The following is a 21,034-nucleotide window of genomic DNA, read 5'->3' as shown; positions in this document are numbered from 1 at the left end:
CTTCCTCTTTGGAGCAAATGCTCTGCCCCCAAGCATGTACTTGTTCCGAAAACTGTGGTCTGACGAGACCCAAGATGTGGTTCAGTACCATTACGTATGCGAGCAGTGCAGTGCTGAAATGAATGTGGATCTGGACGAGGCTCATTGCTCAGTGTGCAACCACTCTGAGACAGTTAAGATGCAGAGGGACCGGGGCTCATTTTTTGTAATGCTGAACCTGGAGAAGCAAGTAAGATTCTTAATTGAGAAAACGAAAGCAGAACTACATAAAAACTTGGAGAAGCTTCACCAGCCCGCAAGCAACATAACTGACATAACAAGCAGCGAATGTTATGCAAGACTGAAGGAAGAACGAAGCCTTACACGGGACGATCTGACACTCACCGTAAACACCGATGGGAGCCCAGTTTGGAAATCCTCGAAGACATCTGTCTGGCCTGTACAGTTCATTGTAAATGAACTGCCTCCTCATTTGCGGTTGAAGAACTGTGTTCTAGCAGGCCTTTGGTTCGGCAAAACACACCCGAACATGCAGCTGTTCCTGAGCAAGTTTGTTGCAGAAGTCAACTCTATAAGGCCGCTGAAATGGGAATACATGAGCCACACGCATGTCACCAGGACAGTCGTGTTGAGCTGCTCTGTTGACGCCCCAGCTAGGGCGGCTGTGCTGAACATGGTGCCTTTCAACGGCTACTTTGGTTGCCCATGGTGCTTGATCCACGGCGAGCACATTGCAGGTTAGTAGGACCATTCTTTAACCGTTAGCTCTCTTACGCATGAGCACATTAACACATGATTGCTTAGAAATAAACCTGCGGGTGCTCCTTTCCTTTGTGCTGGTGTAATGTTTGCACTTCTGTTTTTGGCTCTGTTATACATTGTTGTTGTTGCGCCATTTTTAAAGAAAGAGTCAGGGTCATGTTGAACTGAGTTATTCATTACTTACCGAGATTAAGGTTGAGGATGCACAGAACATTTTATTATTTTTTTAGGAGGTTTACACTCCTTTTCAAAACTAAAATTTTGCGTTCAAAAGTGCTCTTGCACTTGCACCATCCTCCATGCCAATTAGCTGGTGTCTGAGGCATAAATTAAGCAAAACTTTAGTGTGTTTAGCCCGTCAGACCTCTTTGTGAAGCGAAAAGTTGATACTAGGCATAAAATCATCACGGATCAGTATTTTGCAAGTTGAGATAGCATGAAAGTATGTGAAAAGTGACTGAGATGTCACTGGTCACTGGTATTTTCTTCATTATGATAGCATTCCCTTCAGCAGTACTTAACACAGTCCTAAAGATACAAGTTCTCTCCTATTTCCAGGAGGACAGCACAATTAAAGAGAGCGGTGGTGGTGCCAGCACAGTCATCGCTGGAGATTGGGGGGTAATTGGTGCAGCGGCCGCAAACAGTACATGAAGTTTTCTGTTCTGCTACCCAGTACAGATAAACTTAGGCTCTAGACTCAAACTAAATAGTAAGGTTATAAACCACGTGGGCTAATAGCACAGTGCAGCTGCACATAAGACAGCGCAGAGGTCATTGTACCTTTAACGAAGCTGAAAAGCTGCTTCACTCGCAGAGGGGTATAATTTGTCATGTTCTTTTAGTCAAGAAACTGAAGATGCAGACCTCAGGATGATGTTAAAAAGTTTTAATGCAGTTACAAAAAACTTCCTTTCTCTTTTACCTCAAAACTAGCCCATACGGAACGTATCAGGCAAGTTGCAGCGGCTAGGGTAGCTACCACAGTTGTTGGCGTAGCAGCATGTGAAAAGTACTTCAAAGGTTTTTATCTAATTCACTATTTCTCTATACTATGCCTCAAGGGAGTATGCGGTACACCATGACAGAGCCGCCGGACGCCAGAACATCAGCAACGGTTGCAACAAATATGGAACTTGCTGTTGTGTTCAAGGACACTGTCAACGGCATAAAAGGGCCATCTGCGTTGATGAACCTGCGAGGTAAGCTACTTGATTTTTTAGTTGTCAGCTCTGTTGTATGAAACGAAGTAAAGGCTGAAATCAGCCCAACACTTCCAATCTTTCAATGACTAGTTCATTAGAAAATCTTGCTGAATGGAATAATGGAACATGATGAACATTATGCTGCATAGTATAGATAGGAGGCTGTACATGTGGCTCACTGAACAAGCTGGATTAATTTTACATTTAGAAGGAGCATTAAGATGGGGTGAAAAGGGATCTATTAAGATGGGGTGAAAAGGGATCTATAACTCCTGGAGCTTTCCCTTTTAATGACGTCCTTGCAGTGTTTCAGAACTACGTATTAAAAGCCAACCAACATTCATTTAAAGCCATGCATGCGAGCCATGTTTTTGTCCTTTCTGATAGCACTTGTGTTAGATATAATTGCGACTCCTTACTGTGGAGGAAAGGAAAACTTAAAAAAGGCAAAGATGGCCTGTTGTGGGACACCCGGAGATGTCATTTTGAGGGGGCCCTTATTGCCGTTCTGGTTTGCTTTCCCATTAAAACCTCCTGCACTTTTACTTTATCCAGTTGTCCACTACGAAAGGAATTTTTATTTTCTCTTGTAACAAAAGGAAGTACAAAACACTCGTGGTTACGCTTTTCCACGTTTACATACTCGGTCCGTCCGTTACATTGCAGGACGACATCTCTCCTTGCTATTAACAAAGCAGATACGAAATGAGTGAAAAACTAACATTGCATGAACACGAATGCAAATGACATACACTTCTTGGTACATAAATTGTGCACTGAGAGGACAGCCTGTGTCCCGGGAGGGGGGGAACTACTCCCCCACCCCAAGCACCAGCTCCCTTTACACAAGACGTTTCATTTACTCGGGTCTTCCTTGCTACATGCGCAACTTCAAAACATTCAAATGCAAAAACAAATACAAAAGAAACCGACCATTGGTTTGTTGACTGTACCGCATACACTTATTTGGCCCACCTTCCCATTTGGGGCCACAAAACTTATTGGATACTCTGAACATGACCTTTGTTTACATAATGCAATTGGAACTGCCTTTGGCAGTAGCAACACAATCACGCGGTTTACATCCGCACCACATGGCTTACACCCGTAAAAACGCAAGTAAGCGGCTTACATTTGCGAGCCCGCTCACTTTGTAGTAGAGTGAGGCACCAAGTGCACAGGTGCAGGAGGAGAGTCTCCCCCGCCCGAGGCGCCTGCGCCTTTTAAAAGCCTCCCCTTATGTTCCCGTAAACTTGACCCGTACGTTATTGGGGTGCAACAAGTGCACTCGCCTTTATGATCCTCCCGTTATTTCCCTGAAATGTAGCCCCTGTATTGGAGTGCGGAACCCTTGAATGTTGGCCAAGTCGCAAAAGATGGCCTCTCTGTACCAGCGCTTCAATGCCGTTACGAAGTGGCTGTTTTAAAGTCAGCCACTGGCATGTTGAGGTGTATGTTTTCCACCACACATTTTATAATTCCGAGGAATTGCTAGGGGTCTCTTCCAAGCTTTTCTTTCCTCTATGTGTCTCACTACATTTTTTGAAAGCTGATAAAACTGCGTTGAGGATTTTGCATATAAAATTATTTTTTGTGTTCATGTTCACTTGCTAAAAACTTTTTTTGAGGCTGTGCATTGCTGCTGTAGGTTTTACTTTCTCGAGTGAACAGGCTTCATGCCTGTTGATGTCACAGACTTTTTGCCTGTATGAACAGGCAAGTGTAAATACAGCCTCTATTTACACTTTTTCTTGTGCAGGTCTGGACCTTGTCAATGGCTTCAGCGTGGAATACATGCACTACGCCCTCCTAGGTGTTACTAAGCAACTGACGGATACTTTTTGTCGTCTTGCAATTCTGGATTGAACTTCTACATTGGTAATGTGACATGCAATCCTCCTGTCCTTTCAGTAAACTAGCCGTTGGGCCAGTTAGTGCATATTGCTTGAAGAAAAAGAGCGCTACTCTCGTCGTTCTTCAGTTTTTTCTGTCGTGGTTTGTAGCACTCTTTTTCTTGAAGCTCCTGTCGTTTACGTTGATCATAGACCAATTACCTTTAAAGGAATACTGAACTGGACATAAACATGGAAGGAACGTACACCAGCCTGTGTAATTCAATGCCTATGGGTGGACACTGCCACCGGAACGCCTGCTGGTTGGGGGGTGGGAAGTGGGGGAAGGGGATGTTAGAAAGATAAAGAGGAGGGATAAAGGAGAGAGAGGGAATAAAGGCAGGGTAAAAAATGAAAAAAGAAGGAAAAGCACACACGCACACTCACACTAGGAACAGAAAAAATTGGCTCCAATCTACGCTCTTAAGGTGGTTGGAAAGCAAAGCTGTCAACTACCCCCACAACAATTGCCCATGCGACGTCACTTCAATTCACACACGTGGCTCTACAAAGAGTGAAACGGGAGATTCTGCCAACCGTTACTCAGAATTCCCTGGGTCGCTGTCCCTAATGCATCAGAAGCGTCAGCCACGACCGGGCTAGAGCTGCGGACGCCACCGCTGTAGCCCGGCTGTGAGTCACGGGAAAGAAAATGGAGAAGAGTGTCTTCAAAAGGGTGAGACAGCACAGTACCAAGCCATCCTGATTTGCCAGCTTGGGGCTACGCTACCGCGAAACATAAGCGATGACAGCAAAACAATTTAGCATGTGAGCTTAGTGATTCCCATTTATACCGGTTTAAGCTAGTCAAGTTAGTAAGTTCCCCCCCACTCGCCCCCGCCGCCGCCTCCGACGCATTGGGAGTTAGTTGTCCCGAACGGCTCTATAGCCTTAACTGCATTGCCAGAGAAGGTTGTCCCCGAGTGTAGGAGCTGCAATGGTGCCTTCCTATGGTTGTAAGCGTCAAACAGATCCAGTTTGAAATCATAATGTTGTTGCAGTTTTGGGCGGCCTGGGAATGACACGACTCAGCTGCTCTTTGACATCAAACTTATGGTGGTGTGCGACGTACAAGGTTCCAGCTGGTCAAACTTGGATTGGGCTGTCCCTTCCCTTTTGTATTAGCATGCATATTAGCTGGGACTAAGATTGAGAAACACATGCAGGACAAAAATAACTGCAGAAGCAAAGCATTTTAAAGGGGCATGACGTCTTTGTCCTGTTTCACCATGCCTGCCCTGACATTGAGGAATTCTGAGCTTACTGAATGAGGTGGGACTGTCTTATTTGAGCTAGGGTGGAAGTTCATACAGGTGGTTGTGAAAGGTTGCCGTCAATGCTCATAAAGCGAAGACATAGCTTGTGTCATGCTTGGTTGACATTGACTAACCTCTGTAGCACCCCAAACCTGCTTCTGGGCTCTCAGCAGCTGAAACTGAAATCTAGGCCATGAATTGCACTGTAATTCATAATTGGTAACACTTTATGCAGTTTTAAAGGCCAACTGCACTGAAAATTTTGACCTCCTGGAAACCCTATTTCCATATTGTCTGCGGGAAAAAAAAGCAACATGTAATATACCACAGCTGAAATACGCGCATGGTCGCCACAAGTGCTCAGCAAAAATCGACGATTTTGAAACCGAAACCATGGAGAGCGCGGCCATTTAAGTGATGCTGCAGCCGTCCAGCGAGCGGCCAGACCATTGAGAGAGTTTTGGGCTGGACGGTTAGCCGCTCGGGAAAAAGTCTTGCGCGCAAGCTCTACGCGCGCACGGGGCAGCAAATGGAGAAGCGTGCGCAGCAGAGCTCGACCGGTTCTCCAGATGCGTGGCTGGCCAGAGGAATAAGTCCTCGTCGGCTGGAACGTCACAGGCACGTCGTGGCTGTTTACGCGATCCGCCGGCAGGTGCAGCGTCGTCTGCAGCAGAGTTTTTTTAAACGCTTCTGGCTGATAAACGAGCCATTTCAGGGGCTACCACTCGTGTCCCAGCTGTTTTCGGGGGGGGGGGGGTACTTACTACGCATTAAAAATAAATTTGGTCGAGGTGAAATTTGAGTGCAGTTGGCCGTTAATGGGTGAGTTGTAATTCATTACCTATTATGAACTGATCTGAGCAAAAAAAAGAGTCAGTAAATTTTCCAAATACTATAGGCTATCGTGCACCGATTTTAATACGATTTCTGAATACATTATTAGTGCCTATTTTTCTTTGTTTGATCAAATTGTCCCTTGTGGGCAGGCATTGTTTGGACAGTAAGTACGTGTGTATATGCGGGCTTCACTATTTCTAACCACTCATATTTTGCCGCTATGTAGCTGGGTAACTCTTGTGCCATTACCTACTGCAAAATTCTACACCTCCCATATACTAACTCATTTTAATTGATTGTAGGGTTTTATGCAACCAAGCTAAACCTAGGCCATGACGCGTGCTGTAGTGGAGGGCTCTGTATTAATTTTGACCTTCTGGGGATCTTTAATATGCACCGAAATGTCGACAGATGCCCATTTTTGCTCATACTAGCTGATTCTGCCCATCCCTCTTTCATTGTTGCTGCCAAAGACGAGCTTGGCTCATTCACTGCTACAAGAAAATGTCTCGTGCTCCATTCTGAGGACATAATAATCTTTTGTTACATACAGCACAACAAAAAGTAAAACCTGAACAGAAATATTTGAGCGCCTACTTTGGCATAAATGGAAACAGCCATTTGGGGTTCTGGTTCATGTGGTGACGAATTTGCTTTATCCATAACATGAAAGGCTATTTTAAGCTTTTATTTTTCTTTCCCTTCATAAGTCTGAAGGCATAAGTCAGTTCATCAGTTGTAAGCAAGAAAGTGGCACGGAAAAACATTGTGATGGCAAAAACAGCACTTGGTTTTTGTTAACAGTCCCCAGTTTCAGAAATTTTGGGGGGGAAAAGAGAAGCAAATCAGTGTGAATAACCCTCTGACTTTGTTTCTAAGCGCGTTATATCCAGTGCTGCCTGCAAATAATGGGCAGCATTTTTGTATGCAAATGTATGCAACATTCTTGTTCAAGAACTACTGTTAAAGAAATGCAATCTCTATGTGCGACAGCTGTATTATTTTTCTTTTGTATTCTCCTTTGCTTCTCCCTCCTACATGCATAAATAGCCATGAAGACAATGTAGGTATCTGCATAAATAAACAAATAGCACATTGCTGAGCAAAGTCTACAATTTCTTTCGTGATATATTTGTGCAGGGGACCCCTCAACACTTGAGAAGATTGACGCGAGATTGCTGGCCATTAAGCATCCACACTGTGTAACCAGACTGCCTCGGTCACTAAAAGAGCGAAGCCACTGGAAGGCGTCGGAGTGGAGGCAGTGGATTTTGTTTTATGCAGTGCCGTGCCTTCATGGAATTCTCTCCATATTTTACTGGAGGCACCTTGCAAAGTTCACGGAAGCACTCCACACACTCCTGCAAGAGCAGCTTTCCTATTCCGAGATTGACAGAGCAGGTATGTAGTTCGAAGGGTCATTTTGCATGCTTTACTGCCTTTAGCCCCTCGTTCTTGAATTATTTTTCTTACATTTTTTATAGTGCTATAAGGTACAGTGTGCTGTCATGCCCTTTTTCGAGTTATCTTGCCAACTGATTTACTTTTGGTTAGAATTCACAGGGCTTTAGATTACGTACTATGAAGGCTGTTTAATTTGTGTTAGTCTGCACTTCCCAAAAAGCCCCGCTATTCCTACATGGGTGCAGAGCGCGTATTGCTGAAAAAGCTGCTTTTTAATAGGGCACTACAGATTACAGGGAGTTATCTGTGCTGCCCACTAATGTTGCTGGTTCACCAATATATCACCAGAGCGTCTTAATAAAATTGCATGTATTACATGTCTGTTGCAGGTAAGCCATTTTGACAGCAAGGATTTCTTGCATAAAAAATCATTAAAGCAAATTTTCACTTCTCGTTAAACTCAATAAAATCTGATCGCATTGCATGGAAACCACTAAAAGGGTTTACAAATTAAAAGAAAAAGCTCAGAGAAGACGCAAGCATGCAAGAAACCAATTACGTCTGACTGAATGCCGGTGACGCATTGTTGTTTCTGCATTGAATTGTCGAAGGGCCCTGTCCTCTTACTTAGGGATCCGCTTTTACTTTAACACTTTTGAATGGCTTTGGTCTGTCTCCTTTGTATTACGTTAAGCTCATTCGTGCAAATTTGTAATATAAGAGTTGGCAATGGGGAATTTCGCTTCCTTGTTTGGCTCATTTTGTTCACTCATTTCACTCCGTTCTTCCACTTCCTTACTTTATTTATAGTGTACTTACATAGATGACCACTTTTTGCTACTGCAGAGCTTAAGCTTGTGGTGTGGAATGCGTGGGCTGTCGAATGGTTCCTAGGCACACGGGTTGGGAACAATTTTACAACTTCCTGTGACTACTTCTGCCCACACTGCCTTTTTCGTTTAATGGGTCGTTTAATGCTTTCACATTAAAATGCATATCCCATGGTAGGTTAGACTTCATATGCTGCTTGAATGTTCTGCTTGTTGTTCGCAATATGCGACACCATGGAACAGCGATACAGATAAGAGGAAAAATGCTTGCTATTTCTGTTGATTTCTTAGCAACAAAACTACCTTCATGCTTTTCTGTGTAATTTTTTGTGGCAAATTTGGTACCATAATTGATTATTACTTGCCTTAATATCTATACTGGATTGTTGGTCTTTCAGTTGAAATAAGTCATATTTTAGTGGCTTATGTCTTGCTCATTCGTGCAAGCCCTGACCTCTCCTTCATTTCTGGTGCTCTCAAATACAATAATAGGAGGTGATGTTCCTTTTTTGAGTGAGTTGCAACTCTGCAACTGTCTGATGTCTGTTTTTAGCAAAGGCTTTCAACAGCTGTCAAGAAATACTGCTTTGAGAGAGCTGTGGGCTAGGGAAACATTACAGCTAGGATCCTTCTAAAACTACATTTTTGGGTCAAATTGAATTTTGAGTAGTACGAATATCTCGTGTTTTTATTTGTTTCAGAACAGCTTCTGGAAAGCTTCGTGTCACGATGTCAGGCTCTGTATGGCATCAGTTTCTTGACATTTAATGTCCATGCGCTACTGCACCTGGCCCACTCCGTGCGCTCTCTGGGACCACTCTGGGCTCATTCGGCCTTTGTGTTCGAGGGTGGCAATGGAGCCATAGTTCGGCAGGTGTCAGCCGCCAAGGGGTTGCCACACCAAATCACCGAAAGGGTGGTAATGTTCACACAGCTCCATCAACTGATCAACAGCCCTCGACTACCTCTCGGCGAGAAACTGTTTGCCCAAGAATTCCTGGGGTACAGCCATGTGAAAAACGCACTTTGTGTGAATGATGGGCTGTGCCTTCTGGGGGTGGGCAAGCCTACTACTCTCAGCCGATAGGAGCAAAGGGCTGTTCATGAACGTTGTGGGGCGACTGTCACGAGGGCCCTGCAGTATGAACGCTTTGTTCAAGCAAGGCAGGTTTTCCACAGCGCGGCCTACAAAAGGCCTACGAAGTCCGACACAACCTTTGTGAGGACATGCGACAGGGAGTACAAGCGCATCGAAAAAATCTTGTGTCTGGAAAGAAGCCAGATTGTGCTCCTGTGTAGAGCTGTTGTGCTTGCGGATGTCCGTTCTTTTGTACAACACATAAAGGAAAGCTTCCTGTCGCACGACACATGTTTGGATGTGTTGCTGCCTACAGAGATTGCAGACACCTTTCTTTTTGTAGTCTTCCCGGAGGTAGAAAAAACATTCATTTGCGACCTCCCAAACAAAATTGAGAGAGATTAATTTGGCAAGGGAGTGTGTCTCCCAAGTTGTGGTCAGCAGTGCATACCTTTCGTCTTAAATTGAACTGATTGATTGATTGTAGGGTTTAACGCGCCGACGCAACGCAGGCGATGAGGCGGGCCGTAGTGGAGGGCGCCGGATTAATTTTGACCACCTGGGGATCTTTAACGTGCGCCGAAATCTCGTACACATGGGCGGTTTTGCTTTTCGCCTCCATCTGAAAAGCGGCGGCCGCGACCGGGAATTGAACCCGCGACCTCGTGCTCAGCCTTAAATTGAACTGCTAGCTGTGTTGTTATTATGTTTATTACCTGCATATATTCTTCAAAGCATTTTTAACATATCTTGCATTCTTGTGAAACTAATTCTGACTCTGTATTGTCAAACTTTTTTTGTTAGACGTTTAACTAGAACTTGATTGATTGATTGTAGGGTTTAACGCGCTGATGCAACGCAGGCGATGAGGCGTGCCGTAGTGGAGGGCTCCGGATTAATTTTGACCACCTGGGGATCTTTAACGTGCGCCAAAATCACGTACACACAGGCGTTTTTGCTTTCCACCTCCATCAGAAAAGCGGCCGCCGTGGCCGGGAATCAAACCCGCGACCTCGTGTTAACTAGAACTTGCTTACAACCTTTTCGCGGCCTTTAGAACTTTGAGGTAAAGTTTTTGCAAGGGAGGGTGATTGATTGATTGATGATTATAAGGTTTAATGCACCGATGCCACACAGGCGATGCGGCGCACCGTAGTGGAGGGCTTAATTTTGACCGCTTGAGTGCCTTTAACACGCGCTGATACCTTGAACACACGGGCGCTTCTTTCTTTTCGCCTACATCAGAAAAGCGACCTCCACAGCCGGGAACCGAATGGCTGGGTTTCTGAGGCAAGAGAGGGTGTATAAGAAAGTACATGTTGTTGTTGTAATCCTTTATTTCAAAGGGAAGGCCATGCGACCATAATAAGGGAAGATGGGGAAAAGGCATGGAGGAGTAGCCGAGTAGCACAACTGGTGGGTCCTTGAATGCCATAGAAGAGATCACTGCGGTCAGCAGAGCCAGGCTAGGGTTGGGATCATGTGAGTGCAGTCAAGTCAACTACTACGACCGGGGTAGGCCTTGGCTTACACTAATCTCGAGAGACCACTCTCTAGGAAAATTCCCCTAGGGCTGTGAGAAAATTAGCGTCTTCGAAGGGGGGGGGGGGGGTCGTCTTGAGAGGAATCACGTGGCAAAGCGTTGGTATTGGGCGGTACAAGGAAAATGCGGCGCAGTGGCGAAAACTGACGTTTGACAGTAGGGGCAGTAAGGGGGTGGAGATCTTGCCCGGTGAATACATTTTCTGATGATGTGGGGTGTGAGGGCTGCGTTAGCAATAGTTTTGTTGATGAAGATTTCCGCAGAGCGAGGCATCGGAGGAGCCAGAGCCGTTGTTGTGCTTGAGGGAGCTGTTTGCGCGGGCGCGGTATGGGACCCTTGGCGGTATGCTACAAGTTCCGCCTTGAGCTGCACGTTCTCTTTACGAAGCAGGTGGAGTTCAGACCGAAGGCTATTAAGCTGGGATAGTACGGTTTGTAGAATTGAATCTTTTGTTGGCGAAAGTGAAGGTGGGGGATCCGCTGTAGCGCTAGCTGGGGGAGGCACAAGTCCATCGGCAGTGTTGGTGCTCGAGGAGCCATTAGAACGTACACGATCCGCCCAGAATACTCCATTTTGCACTTTGGAATAGGTATGAGCGGGGGAGGCAGTGTGGGCAGGACACGTGTGGTCCACCGCCAGATGATCATCTTTTTTACAAGCCACACAATAAAGTGTGCGCTCGCATGGCTCAGCTTCAGCATGACTGCGCCCACATTTGCGGCACACCGGTTGGTGCGCACAGTACTTCGCCATGTGCCCGATGCAGTGGCATGCGAAGCAGACCATTCTCTTTGGCTGGCAAGGCGACACTTTAACTATAGCCATGTAATATTTAACCATGTGTGGTATCGTACGGGAGTCGAAAGTCAGAACTGCTCGATTTGTTTTGCCTATTCGTTGCGCCGCCTAGACGTCCGCTTGCTCGCAGTGGATCCAATTCAAAATTGTTTCATTTGAATTCCTAGGCTCCACTGTGATGACTCCACGTGAAGTGTTGGCAGTATTTGGGGATTGTCTGACCTGTATGGGAAGGGTGAACACATGGTTATTGGTCTGGAAGGTGAGACTGGTAGTGGCTAGGAGGCGGTTCGCGTGCTCTTGGTCATATAGGGTAATCTGAATGCAGTTTGCAGTGATATCGTAGCGGTGCGTAGCGAGTTCGGCCATTTCGGGGGTGGGGGCAAGAGTGCCTAACAGATGTACGAGGGCATTTATAAATGTATAAATATGCATGTGTAAATATGCAAATGTAAATATGTAAATATATGTAAATGTGCGAGGGCATTTATAAATGTATAAATATGCATGTATAAATATGTTTTAGTAAACAAGTGCAAGGAGCACATACGTTGAATGGTTTCCATTGCATTGGATTGTGTATGCATGTTTTTAGCAGTCTATATTCCCAATAAAATGGAAAGAATTGAAGTGCAAATAAAGCATATATAAAATGAATGTGTGTCATGAGTTCTTTATGTTAAATACATGATATAAGTGATCACAGCTGTGGCTTTTACCTGTGAAGGAAATTAATTGGGTTGAGAATCCAGCTATTCGCTGATCGACTGTAATTGATCAATTATATTGCAAAGAAACAGAAAAGAGCTTGCAGGGCGTGCAGGACGTGAATGCTTAACGGCCGTACCAAATCAACAGCCAGCCGCTAAAGTGCAGAAATCTACGCAAATTCACTGAGGGAGGTTTGTAGGTGGTTGCCGATTTTGTTTAATATACACAACGTAATTTCTCAGCATTAAATGTGGAAATAATGGTGGCGCCTCACGCATCGGAAAGCTAGGGCTATTTTAAACTTGCGAGCGCGTAGTGCGCGCTCTTGACGGCCGTGCGAGCAACGTTGGATCGAAAACGGCACATCTCGAATATGAGCAAGTTCGGCGTAGCATTTTGTCGCTGATATTTTCGCCGAGTTCGCGTCACCAGCTTTTGCGCGCGCAGGCCTGCGATGGTGACGCTTCGTTTCTAGGCTTCGGTAAAGCCCCTAGATCAGGCGTAGATTCTCTAGTGGGTCTTAAGCTTGAAGTATACAAATCGTTCGCTAAGGACTTGAACGTACGTACATGTGCGTACAGACATGATCGGACCGTAGTGATGAGCACTGCGGCTGTGCCCTCCACTGCTTTCGAACACTCGCAAGGCTCGCGTTTCGGCCGCAGCGACCGCACTTAATCCACGTGCACTGCCGTTTTCTACACCGCTGTTATCACGCGCTCATATGGCCTTGCCTGCATTCGCCTCAATCTTTGTAAATTAGCTTCGGCCATGTATGTCAAGACTATTAAACCCAGCATGCTTCTGGTGGGTCGCGCTGACCAGCGAGGCCGCCACTATTGCCCAGGATAGCTTCTGGTGGGTCGCGCTGGCCAGCGATCGCCGCCGCTATTGCCCAGGATAGCCGCCGTGCCCACCTAACCTACCGCCAAAGTTCCCACCTACTCCCATTTACAAAAACCTTGCCCAGGAAAGTTGCCAGCATTCATCACCATGCCCACCTGATTTTCCAGGATTCCCACCTGATTTTCCAGGATGCCCACCTAATTTCCCAGCACGACTTATGCTGGGATTTGCGATCGGGATACGGCGCATATTTTGTGGTCGCATTAAAACCGACGTTGTTATTTTTAACGAGCACCTTATATTGTTTAGGAGAGTGTTGCAGGTTTAAGTAAAGAATTTAAAGTTGACTTTACCGCATGGCCTCAATGTCTTGCAAAAATGCACCGTCAAGGGCCCAAAATAACCGATGACGAGTTTAGTCGTCATGGCCGATGGCAACCATACTGTTAACCGATTAATTTGCAGAAAAAGATTATGACGGCTATCCTCGTCAATTGGAGCGAGTAATATTGCGACAAAAAATATGCTCCGTATAAGGCCCGCTGTAATAGCAGGCAACGATTGTACCTATTCTTTACGTTGTTCTCTAATACAGAATTTCCACCGCAAGGACATTTTCTATTTTTCTTTCTTCAGAACACACCACGACTGACCGGCAGCAATAACTTTGGACAAACCCAAAATTAAAGACGAAATCTTGTAGGCGAGATTTGTTTTTCCGGAAAAATTCTGAGCCCTTCCACCCCGTGAAGATGGATGGCCAGCAAAGCTGCGGTGCCGAGCCTCAACGTGAGGTTTGACCGGGTCGTAGTCCAAGGGGTGCACAAAGCAAAACACGTTTATTTGTAATTTGCGATTGAGCATTGTTCCTGGTTAATAACTGAAAGTTCAGTCCTGTCCAGTGACTGCTCCTCGCGCATGCTCAGCACGCCTGTTCACGAGCCACGTAAAACGGCTGTCAAGCGGCTCCGACGCAGCGTCAGACTTGGCAACTGCGCAATTGAAGCGCACACCTGCGCACGCGCCGGCGCCAGTGCATCGGCCGCGGCTATGACGCAACACAATCCAGCACAATCCACTTGAATCCAATCCAATCCAAGCCAAGCCAATCCAATCCAATCCAATCGAATGCAATCCAATGCCCTTCGGGCTTGAGCAGAACGGCCCTTCACGGCACCCGCGAAACTGCTGAATCTCGGTCAGTGTAGCTTACGCTACAAAACACACAGTATTCGCGGTAGAAATTTATTATAGCGCGGGTATGGTAATCACGGCGCATGCTCTATGAAGACCCTAGGTCCTTTTTTTAATTTTGTATGATTCTTTTCATGCCCCGGGATTGTGGCGCGCAGATTTATGGTTCTGGGAACTTCAGTGGGCTCCGCAACGTGGCGCTACACACAGAACACAAATAAGCCGGAATGGGAGTAAATGGCTTGTGTCATAACTCAGTACCAATTCGGAGTTTTCAAAACTCCTTCCAATGGGAGTTTCGCCTTACTCCCATTATTTCGGCAGTTTTTTCAGTAGCATATGGGAATTTCATTTTACTGCCACTACAATGGGAGTTTCCAGGGGTACCATTGGGAGTGTATTGTTTCCTCCAACTGGGAGTTTTCAGGTGGCGCATTGGGAGCAGTGTTGACCTGCATTCGAGGTTTTTTTTGTGTGTGTTTTTGTGCGCTTCATATATATGCGCTGCAGTGGAATTTATTACTGCATTTGGGAGTTCTTAATAAGGGCACAGGCCGCATTTTTATTTTTCGTTGGTGATCACGTAATTTTTAGTCTTTTTGCCGCTTCAAACGTTGAATGGCGAAACGTGAAAAGTTTGTTTTCTGCACAGTCAATTTACTGCACAGTCACAGTCAATTCTGCAGACGTCAAACGGCCTTTGTGGCCAAGTTTGCGTCTCGCCGAGGAGCCCCTTGCGCCTCGTCGGGGAGCCTCCTGCTCCGACGACGATAACGCTCATTCGTCCTACCACGTGCATCATCGCACGCGTGGACGCCAAGGCCCTGTCGCAAAAGAGTACCTTTCGCTCCCACGACACAGCCGGGACAGCGTAGCACATCCCCGCGCAGGCATTGCACGACCCTTTTTGTCGATCTTGCCCGGCGCGCGCGAGATGCAGTGCGCTAAGCCCGCAGCTACGCCCGTTAGGAAGCACTCCTTTGTTGACCTGGCGTAGCTTGCCTTACGATCTCGTGTTTCCAAAGCACGGCGGCCCGCTTGCCGCGTAGTGCTACAGACTACTTAGAGATCGAGCCACACGTTGTAAACGAGTTTGACCGTTCCGTCGACAAAAGTTCGTTCGCAGTGGAGACGGACCACGTGGCATTCAGCTGGCTTAAGCGGATACGCGAACCACGCGTGCTGGCCATATAAGCTGCGCCCGTGAAAACGTCACCGTGCGCAATGGGAGCGGTAGCACCACGTGGTGGCGGACACATTACGTGAGCCCCCGTGGCCGCTTGAATGTTCCTAACGCGCCCAGCACCCGACTGGCCCCGTAGCCACGTGCTGAACATCGGCCAGTTGGTGCGAGCCCCGAAGGGAATGCATGATGCGTGCAAGCGGGCGATATCGCATACCGAGCAGACCCATTGTCAGCCGTTATTGCATCCAGCAGAGACGAGCAGGTGCCCGGTGATCCGAACGATCCGTGTTGTAAATACGATGTTAACTGGCTCTGTGTGAGTCGTGCTCTGTGTGAGCGGGCGACGCTGTCGCCGGAGGCTGTTAACCGCTTGTATTGTGGTCAGCCTCGAGCGCTTTGCAGCTCGTACTGCTGCAGGCGTGTTTTTTTATCTCTCGGATTCGTATCTGCTACACGCTCAATGTCTCTCGCTGAAGTTTATCCCACCGAAGGAAATTCCCCCTGAGAGTTTCACGGTGGTGAGCACCCGCAGTTTGAGGAAGGTATACGATACTTCCGTGACTCGGGGGCGACTGGGCGAGTGGCCGCAAGACTTTACGAAGTTGGGCCACTCCACTACCTGGCCAGGCATGTAGCGAGCTGATCTCCACTATCCTCGCTCTTGCCGTTGCGCTAAAGGAAGGGAAACGCGAACGTGGCGGCGGAGATTAGCCCCCGTCGCTAACACGGGGTTCCTGACGCGCGCCGCACTTGACGGAACACAAGACCACGTGCTCGAATGTGTTCGTCGGTGAGATCGTCGAAGGGAACGCAGCCAGGAATATGGCAATCCCCAGACGAGAGGCGCACCCGGGGACCACATGTTGTCCGCCGGCATCGCCTTTGGCAGAACAAACCTCCTCCGAACGCAGCAGTAAGGTCCGTTTGTAAATATGTAAATAGTACGTCGTTTGGCTCTGTGTGAGTCGCGCTCCAAGATGGAGCGGGCGACGCTGTCGCGGAGGCCGATAACCGCTGGTACTGCGGTAGGTCTCGTGCGCTATGCAGCCAGGCTGCTGCAAGCGCGTTTTTTATTTTTTGCCTCGGACCCGTGCTTGCAAGGAGCGGATGGGAGTTCTGCCGATAAAATCTCACCCGATAATGCCCCACGAGGCTCAGCGAGGGTGGAGATTTGCCGCTGTCTAGGGAAGCCGCGTTGAGCTTCCCCGACTCGCGACAGGCCGGATAAGCGAGCGACCGTAAGACTTTTACGAAGTTGTGTCACTCTGCTAAATAGACCGGCCGCGCACACAGCGAGGAGGCTTTTCTCTTCTCGCTCGTGCCGCGCGTGCCACAGCGCGAAGTCCGGATCCCGCAAGATATCCCACTTCATGCAGCCAATCGAGAGGCGCAACCACGGCAAAATGCGGCGTACACTTGGGGGACCCCACCCCGGTGGCCGTACTCGTCGGTTCCTTTCGGGCTGCCGCTGTTTGCTTCGCTGATCGGCGACATTTTCGCCCTGCTGAAGCACTAGGCATACGCGATGAGGACAAAGGACCACGATATTCACCCGTCTAGCTTTCTCAGCGGGCCTGATCATGCGTCCTCACGTCCGAGCGGAGCGTTGGCGCGGGGCGATGTTTCCGCCCCATGACCAACCCTAACGAGTGCCAGCGAGCGCCAACGCCGCAGCCACGGAGAGGTTGCTTCGCGACGCCCGGCTGGGCAGCGAGCTTGCCCCCTCTTCTCAGTGGCGGGCGGATGCGCATCACGTCAGGCGACGGGCCCACCAATTGGACCAATAAGCCCACGTGACACGTCAGGTAGACCCTCTCTCACGGCGGATGTCGGAGAGACACCACGGGAGAAGGGCATGCCACTCAATCGGCGGCCTAGGGAACGACGCGGGCCTCACGCCTTTCGTTCCAGTATTCTTCCCTCCAGGCCTTCGTCGCCGATAGCGACGCTTTGGAAGGGGGGGGATGGCCGCCGACGAAAGCGAAACGGGGAATGCAGGCTACCTTCCGTGCGACCGCTGTTACGCAGTACGCAGCCGTTAGCTCTCCCCAGTTTCTCGCGGCACCGGGGTTACGGCCACTTTTTCGGCCCGAGCCTTTGCGCGCCCCGCTGTTCCCGGCAGGTGGTTTTGGGTTTCGCCTTTCGTCTCCCTTTTTGCAGCACTGTTCCTTTGCTCGGTCCCCAGCCCGATTTTCTTCAGCTAAAGTTGCCGCACCACACACGGCCCTTGCCACACGCCATCCTGCATCGACCGGCGGCTTCTACGTCGCCACTCGCCAGGGGCGTGGCACACCTCTGCAGCTCGGGCGCTCCAGCGCTTTCCCGGGGCACTCCCTCACGATGCCTCGTGCGGCGCCGCTCGCCGCGGCTCCTCTCCCAGGCGCCTTCGACGAGCGCGCCCTGGGTGCTTCTTCGGGACCTTCAGCCGGTACGGCACCCTGCAGCTGCGGCTACCTTCCACCTCCGGTGGCCCTCTCCTGCTGCAGCTGGTCGAGCTACGACTGGCAGCTTCAACCCTCCAGCCTGTTGCTCGAGCGTCCGGCGTGAACCTGCCCGCAGTCTGGCGGTCTTGGGCCTGGCTCCCTGGTGTCCTGGCGATTCATCTAGATGGCCCCTGCTCGTGCCGACCACTCTGGCGTCGTGTCGAACTTTGGATTGGCGTGTCTTAGAAGTGTGGGCGTGTGTGTGTCGGCGTGGACTCCAACGTGCGGACATTCGCGGATTTCTTGGGCTGGGGACCCGTTGTAAGCTCGTAGGGTATGTGCTGTGCCTGCTGTTGTCGAGCCGGTCCTTCAGGTCGGGTTCGGTCTTGAGGAGGGAGGGGATGTGGGGATCCGCTTGATCCCCTTTCCTCCTCCCACGAGCGCGATGTTCGAACGAGCGCGCTTTCCCGTGCACGTGACGTCACCTCGCGGGCCGACGCGCCGGCGGGCACCGACTGTCCCGCCGCCGCTGTCGCTCCTCCTCGCCCGGGAACCTGCTCCTCTTCTCCGCGCCTGATAACCGCGACGCGCACGTTTCGCGGCTCTCTCGGGATGGCTCTCGCTCTCGCTCGCTCGCTCGGGGATCACTCTCTCGGCCCTTGGCCCGAGCGCACGAAAAGGGAGATGGAGGCTAGAGTATAGGGAACGCGAGGGATCGCGGCTCGTATCGCACCCTCGCCGCCACCCGTCCGGAGCGGGACCCACGACCCCAATCGGACGCGCGAGGTAGGCTACCCCCACCTCGCCGGCAGCCCCGTGTCGCCTCAGTCGTCGTGGCCCGCTCGAGCCCGGCCTTGAGGCGCGCGTCGGTGCAGTGTAGTTCCCGGCCTTGGCGTTATTATGCACTGAACAACTCGGCCAATAAACCCCCTGGTTCGTCCTGGCCACTTGGAGCCTGTCGTCGCCTGTGTCGGTGAGTCGAACCCGTCGCGGCATCTCCCTTGTGGAGGCCGCGTACCTCTCTGGGACATTTTGGATGGGTCAGTTCTGGGCGTAGGGGGAACACCTTGAACCCCACTTAGGCCCACAAGAGACCATCGAGCCCACGTTGGCGCTCAACGTCTCTAACGAGGCTAGCCGGGGTGGTTTGCTATCCCGTAGGTAGACCCATTATGCCCACACCCTTTGTACAAAGCATCTGGTTTTTAAAAATATCCCTTATACTTCTTATTCAGTGAAGCCTTCAGAGCACTAAGCAGGCACTGGAGAGTGTCTGGTAATACGCATTTGTGGGAAATAATCATTTTTTGAATGCCGAGTGATGGATATCTAAAGGTGTTTTATTACAAAATACAATTTTGGCCACTTCAAAGAGCCTATCCCTTCTTAACTCACTCAGCTCTATTCCAGCCGCGAGTACGTCTTTTGAGCCAAACAAAGCACGAGAAATATTGGACAACATTAATATTTCACGCTACAGGAACTCAATATGGGCAGAAGTGGCAGATAGAGGAAAGCACTGAAAAGGTTGGTTATCTTCGCGATGTTCTTTACCCTGGGGCTTCTCCTCCAAGCAGCAGCAGCGCTGATGATCTGACCCCGGGTATCCTCAACCGACAAACGCAGCTTCCGATGCAAAAACTGTCATTTTATTCACAGCCCAGCGGGTGGCTATAAAACAGTGCTCGGGCGGAGACAAAGACGGCGGGCCGAGCTCTCCCGCGCCCGGACCGCGTGTGTCTGTCTTCATCTTCCATTACCCTTGCCGCTAAGCTCTGCGGAAGAAGGAAAAGCCAGTCCTCTTCGTCCATGTGGTGGCAGTTAAGACATCCGGTGCGAGCAACCGCAGCCTTCCTCGGAATGCGTGGCGTTTCAAGGCGCCGCGCGACACGCTCGTTTTATTTCTGCGCTGCTCGCCCCAGGGATCGCACCAGTTGGTGCGTCGAAGCGCCCTACACCTCCACCGCCACTTTGAAACATACCTTAAGGAATGTTTCACACGCGAAACACACACCACACACACTTATTGCGCGTGCTCCATCGTTCCTTCAATGGGCGACACAACAATCAGCATGGCCAGTAATTAATGACCCTGGCTGCAGGTCTCTATGACAAAATAGGCACAATCCTCATCTAGCTCATTCAGAGCAAGCTGCCTCTAGAAGGCGGTACGCACGGGCCATCGTCGTCTGAAAACACAGTTGCCATGCGGCGCACCCTTTCACACAACAGTATCAGGGGCCCCTTTTCTCCTCGCTTTCTCGCTCGAGAAGGAACCGCTGCTGGCCCGTTGCAGCCACGCTGCGTTGCAGCCACGCTGCACAGAGGTGAAGCTGACTGACGCTTTCGCCTCCTTCTAGGCGAACCCTCGGGTTCGGCCGCTCCTTTGCTCGGGACGCCGTGGTCCACTACGCCCCGTTGGTCAGCGTAAGCTGCAGATGGCGGCTTAAAGGTCACATCAACGCTGACTTGCAATTATGCAGAGGCTATCTCTTCAGCCACTCCTACAGACCTACTTGACACTTCCTAGGACGCCATTACATGCGCGGCCGTAGCCTTATATACACTTTCCTCTCTCAGTTCGCTGGAGCTTCCCATGGCAATCACATTTTCGTGACGCGACATTTGGGAATCTCCAGAAACACAACATGCAGTGTGCGCGACACCAACTGCATCCGATTCCTCGAGCGCTTCCCGTCCTTCTGCATCATGCAAAGCAACTGGCCGCTCGGCCACGCTCCCGGAATGTTCTCCGTCTCCACACGCAGCGACAAGGGGCTCACGCTCAATTGAAGCCAGCCTCAGCCCCTTCAGTACTGATGCTTTAAGAACTGCTTAGCTCTTCCGCTGCTCCCCCGGGAGTCCAACTAGGCACCCACTAGCCCTCCCGCTCAAGTAGGGAAGAATTACCCCTACTCGCCATTTTGGCAGAACACAGTAGGAGTCTAGCCTGGCCTCGGCATCACCGAACCAATCAAGCAGAAGCGCTTCCTGGGAGGGCATATCTACGAGCACCCCATGCAGCATGCTCATGCAATCTAATATCCCATCCAACTCGCTGCACCCTTG

At 49.5% G+C, this 21,034-nt stretch overlaps 1 pseudogene; it reads left to right on the top strand.

Annotated features, from left to right (window-relative positions):
* The first annotated feature begins 208 nt into the window (after positions 1-208).
* On the top strand, positions 209-20,758 carry LOC144165851 (uncharacterized; annotated as a pseudogene).
* The last annotated feature ends 276 nt before the right edge of the window (positions 20,759-21,034 follow it).

Source organism: Haemaphysalis longicornis, unplaced genomic scaffold (assembly GCF_048455015.1).
Source record: "Haemaphysalis longicornis isolate Haplotype H1 unplaced genomic scaffold, Haemaphysalis longicornis Haplotype H1 scaffold_15, whole genome shotgun sequence".
Classification (NCBI taxonomy): domain Eukaryota; kingdom Metazoa; phylum Arthropoda; class Arachnida; order Ixodida; family Ixodidae; genus Haemaphysalis; species Haemaphysalis longicornis.
Note: the sequence above shows the minus strand (reverse complement) of the source record. Positions and strands in the feature narration are given on the sequence as shown.